This window comes from Notolabrus celidotus, chromosome 7, assembly GCF_009762535.1.
Source record: "Notolabrus celidotus isolate fNotCel1 chromosome 7, fNotCel1.pri, whole genome shotgun sequence".
In the NCBI taxonomy this organism is placed as follows: Eukaryota; Metazoa; Chordata; class Actinopteri; order Labriformes; family Labridae; genus Notolabrus; species Notolabrus celidotus.
In genome coordinates, this window is record NC_048278.1 from 18927401 (window position 1) to 18933400 (window position 6000).

Below are 6000 nucleotides of genomic sequence, written 5' to 3' on the forward strand. Positions count from 1 at the left end.
ACTTAATTATGTTTTATATTATTTCATGAAACATTACGTAACTAAAATTCTGTTTTATTCTGTCGGTTCAGTTAATACTTGTTGGATAAGCAACTGGCAAGTGTCCATTAAAAATCTGTCATCACTATGCTTTTTCTCAGGCAATTACAGTCAACACTTTCTCCTTCTTTATCTTTGGTAACAGGCCATAGTAAATATAGATGCAACAAAGCACTCCTACTGTAGGTGAGCTGATTTATAAAACAGCACCACGTGGCACTTTGTTTCTTAGCTGATCTCTATCACTTATAAGATGGTACATTTTATTCATTCTCCTACTCAATAATTGTTTAATATTTATGATAAATGTTTAAATTATCATAACATGTTCAACGATATCCAGATGTTATTCATCAAGAATATCTTTAATGCTATGTGGATACAGGTTTCCTCACTGTGATTGACAGATGGTAAGGAGCACAGGATCATAAACTTCTGCTTCTTTTTAAAAGTTGGGCGTGGCAGAAATAACACACACGCACTCACTCTCATAGTACTCACACAGACAAATACAGACACACACATATACACTCACACACAGTAGGTAACATCTGTCATTAAGACCCTGTCCTCCTGTGCAGCAAGATGAGGCACGGGTGCGTGCTGCTGCTGAACTTACTGTCTAAACAAGACAGTGATGATATGACAGCTGTAATTTCATGGATGTTTCTGCATTAGTTTCAAGTCTCAACAAACATCCACATTGGCTTAGCTGAGTCCGTCTGCAAGAGAAGTGGAGTGTGAAAGGTGGTGATGTCTCACAGTTCATGATGGGATCATCCTGGTGGGATAATATATTGTAAGTGTGTCTGTGTCAGAAATGACTGATGGAGAATGATATGCCCGACTTCTGGAAACACTTTGATCTGATGACAGAAATCAGAAGTCAGGTTTGACATTATGTAAGCTACTAACTAGGTGTGTCTTAATGCTAAATGCCTAATGTATGTAGTTGACTATTGGTCCCCATTTCTGAGATTTTAATATTACAGCTTCAAGATTGGGTAAAGCAGCATTTTCTATTGGACTAGAGGTGTGGACTGATTCTAATATCTTACATCACTGTCATTTTATAAGACCTAAAATGAAACACATGCTTTTTCCTGATTGTGCTTTTTAATCTTTCTGTCCTGACCTTTGCTTTCTATGAACAGGATCAAACCAAAAATCTAAGACCTATCTTTATAGATAAATATCAGGTAGACTAATCATCATACACTCTTGAACTCAAAGTAAGAAGTAAGTAAGCCATAGGCAAGCAAAGAGAATGACTACAGTTTTGCATTCCCCCCTCTATTCAGAGCCAGACAATTACAACTTTTATTAGAATTAGTTTTGCTATAAGTCACACCTACATGACACTGCCAAAGTCCTTTATGACAGGGATGACTGATGGTGCTGTATATGGCAGGTGGATTTGTTTCACATACATTATGTCTGGGTAATATGTTCCTCACATTTATATATCATACTTTAGATTTGCAAGTAGTCCTTCAAATGAAAACACCTAAGGTATCCTGCAGACATTGTTCAAGCAGAGATGAATGTAAAGTAACTTATCTCTGCAAAACCAGAAAAAGAAGTGCACATTTCTATAACGTCATAATGTGAAAAGTTTTCGGTTTTAACATCAAGTTTCTCATGTTGAAACAAAGTTTTGACTAATCTTAATAACACATTGGAACATGACACTAGTCTTGCTGTAACAAGCAATTTTCTTGTTATGAAATTTGAAGTCTGAGGTTATATGATGGTATAGCTTCTATAATTGGGTGTAAAATTAGAGAAGAAATGTGTAAAAGTGTGCACTGAGGGATATGGCTTAGTTGTACTTAATGGTTGAGTTGAGCAATGACAAGAATCTGCTGTTACTGAGCATGGTGCATGATATTGTGATAAGAACAGATCTGTTTTTTCTGTAGCAATGTACTACGATTGACTCGCACTGTCCTGCTCTACTCTGGGAATCGGTGTTCAGCTCTTGAGGGACCCAGCACTTGGTACTTTGGTCATTATTGTGGTGATGTTAATTGTTGATGATGTTAGTGGAAGGTCTTAAATTGGTTGGTTGCTTCATTGTAGATGTTCCTTATTTCGAAAAAAAAAACAAAAAACAATTCCTTACTTATTTTTGTGCATTGCCTTTACACTTGGCAGTACCTGCACCCAAATTGACTTGAAGCACTTTGTTACTCTTACTGATCTTGTTTCCTCTTGTCTAGATCTTTGCTTGTGTTGTTCTTGTTCTCGTATGTACGTCGCTTTGGATAAAAGTCTGCTAAATGACATTGTAACATTGTAACATTGTAACAATGTGACACTTCCATAGAAATGAGATATGCAAGTTTTTGGATTCAATCCAGACATGTTCTTGTCAACATCCCTTCCACTAAAAATGTTTTGTCTCACTTTCCTTTTCTCTGCCTGCACAGCATGAGCCAGCATGTACTCGCAATGCAGAGTAGGTGCTCCCAAGTTGTTGCAATTTCTTCAGTATTTTTCGGCTCTCTGGGTTCAGCAAGCATTTATGTTAGAGTTTATTTTCTGTAAAATGATAGCATACATTTAAGGACTGTCAGTGTTAACATGTTGATCATGATGCAATTAAGTTCTGCATTATTTATCTAATCGCTTTTTGATCCTGTGCAACGTTGTCTCCTTTGACACACTGTAGTTAAGCTTCCGCAGCTTCTTCCTACATCCTGCTGTCGCCTTGGCAAGGCAACTTTATTTGTATAGCGCATTTCATATACGAGGGCAACTCAATGTGCTTTACATTAAAATATTAAAAGCATTGGAAACATTCAGACAAGCATAAAAGAGCACAATTAAAATGATGCATATAATGAAACATTGAAAAGAAAAGGAAAAATTAGAAATATTTTAAAAGTAAATTTAAAAATTGCATTTAAAATGAGTTTTAAAAAAAAGGATAGGAAGGCAGTGGCAAATAAAAAGGTATTAGTCTTTGATTTAAGAGGTGAGTTGGAGCAGACCTACAGCTTACAGGGAGTGGTTCCAGATATGTGGTGCATAATGACTAAACGCTGCTTCACCATGTTTGGTTCTGACTCTAGGGACTGAAAGCAGACCGGTACCTGATGATCTCAGAGGTCAAGATGGTTCATAAAGTAGCAGCAAGTTTTCAACACAAAAAACTTGTCACTGTTCCAGGATTCTTGATGCTTCTCAGTTCAACAATGAGGAGGAGTTATGAAACACACTCAGGCTGCTATTAGGTTGGCTACAACTGAGTCACATTTTTGATACCATGCTACAATTGTATTATAATTTGCACAAGTCTAGACAAGTCTGATAATAACTTCAATTTAGAGCAATATATTGGGTTTTATGTCAGCAATATGTTTGATATGTTAAATGTGGAAAGGGACTTGCACGTCAAGGCAAGGCAAGATTATTTAAGCACCATTCATACACAAAGTGCTTTGCAGAGTTCAAAACAAACTAAAAACCAGAACTGTAACAATCAACAAAAGCATATAGAAAACACTTAAAACATTTTAAAAGCATTAAAAAAATGTAAGTGGCCAGTTATGTTTGATCCACTATCTGGCATAAGCAATGGCTAACTAAACATTATCATGCTTACTACCCAGCTACTAACTAAATGCACAAACAAGTTGACACTAAGTATAGATCTTAAGATGATTTTATGGTTTTTAGTGGCAGTGATTGGGAAGCTGGGTTATAAAGTCACTTAATCTAACACAGCGATCATCTTAACATGTTAAACATAAAATTAAGCAAATATTTGGAATGAGGCCACTCCTTGGGCACACGATGAAAGGTTATGAGGAGGGATAAGGTGAAAAATCCAAGGTTGTTTGGCAAATATGTTTGACCTAGTTTAACATTTGCTGCATCACATTGTGACGCATCTAACAACTTGCAGTGTTAACCAATCAAACATACGAAAGAGCACATTCCTGCTAGATACACATGAAGAGCTTATTATACAATAACTGTCCTAATGACAACTCTCTTGAGTTGTGAAGCCATAGCTCTCAGTGTCATAAGAGCCACATAGATCTGCCAATGGAACAGGACTACCTGGATTGTATTTGGTGGTTTAAATGATACCTGAAACGACAAGATCTTGGTCATGCAGAGCTTTGTGTTTTGTTATGTTTGTGAATGTCCAAAGAAGTTCGGAATTTGATGGAATAAATTGTTGCGAGGCCTCCCCCCTCCAAACATTTCCAAACAGCAAGCTTGTGAAATAGTTCAATCTATCAACCAATTTTTATATTCATAGCATCAAATCATGACAACATACAGAGCAGATCTAGACAATACTGTTGAATATTTGTTATCCAAACATAACCAAAACTTAAGAAAAGACTCTTGGCAGCAGTTTTTCATAAATAAAAAAAACTTGAGCAGGATCAGACTCATTAATGAATAACCATCTGTATGACTGGACAGGTGCCAACCTTCTTGAAAAAGCAATCCCACCAGTCAGACACAAAGAGCAAAGATGTGAAAAAATACAACATTTTTTTCCAAACAGAAACGTTTTTGTCATGATTATGAAAAAGCAAAATAGAGTTGAATGCACTTCTTGCTTGTGTAGCTGTCAGTCTCATTACAGTCACTTGTGACAAATGTGCAATTAGGCTGATATTACAGTGCTGATTAAGGATTGTACAAACGGCCCTTTTGAATTATAATCAAGCAAATGGACAATCGAATATTACACTGAGGCATAATTCAAAGTACAAGTTGTAACATGCATATTTATAACACTTTATTAAATGTGGAAAAAATGAATCTCTGTACTATGAAAAATGTTCAAACCACTGGACCCCTCTAGAAGAGCATAATAACTTTTAATCATCATTTCATGAGTTAAAGATACTTGTCTTGCAAACACAAAGGAAATATCAAGAATACCCAGATTTTTTCTCACAAAATTGAGAATGGTATCCACTGGTTTGTTTGATTCCAACCTATTATTTGGTGACAGATTATTCTGGACAATTATAATCAGGTTTTACTTCAACCCAAATCACTGTTTTGCACAGTCAGACTTCCAGTGACAGGCATCGACTGAAAACAAAAGAAAATCTACTCAGATGTTTTTGTCTAAAGTTAGTTTGGACTAAATCAAATGACTGGAAGGATTTCAGGCTTACCTACCTGCACACACTCTTCTCTGTACGTGAGCAGTCTCTCACAGTGTTAAGCTAGCAAGGCTTGTGGCACAAGAATAGCAAAGGAATACAGTTGGATACAGTTTATGATTCCAAGGGGTTCATCATTTAGTACTTTCAAAAGCTTTCACAAGCCAATGCCCTTTTCTCCTAAGTTTCCTGTTCCATTTTTAAATAAGTGCATCATCTGCATAATGAGGAACGGCTGTATGATAAATCAGAAGTGGCGTGAGGGTGGAGGTTGAAGAATGCCAACCAAAATAAAATAGAATAAGATATTGATCATAGTTCTGTGGAAGGCTGAGACACTGACTGTGGGCAGATGCTAGGTAAGATATCACTGCAACCATAGGCCTCTGAGTTGCAACATATTTTGTTTACCCCTGATTTTTTGCTAATGCTTGGCCCTTCAAAAAATGTGTCTCTCTTACCTCTGTGAAAACTCTTCTCGTTTGCTTCTTATACTTCTTCCAATGGGTCTGTAAACAACTAATTTAATGAAAGCTGTTCTGTCAATACACTTTGAGTGGATGTAGATGGCTTAAACTGAGTCAGCCACAGGTGATCACCACTGACTGCATTTTGCTTTGAAGTGTCTGGTTTTCTCACAAAACACTGCAGCACCTCTCGGCAAATGTGCTAAAAGTCTTTGAAAAGGTGTGTTGTTGTTGCTTTCCACTGACTGCATATTATCTGAGCATGTTGAGAAACAACATGTTTCCACTGATCTAGAGTTACAAACTAGCACCAGAGAGACACATCCCTCAGTCTGTGAGTGGATGGATTA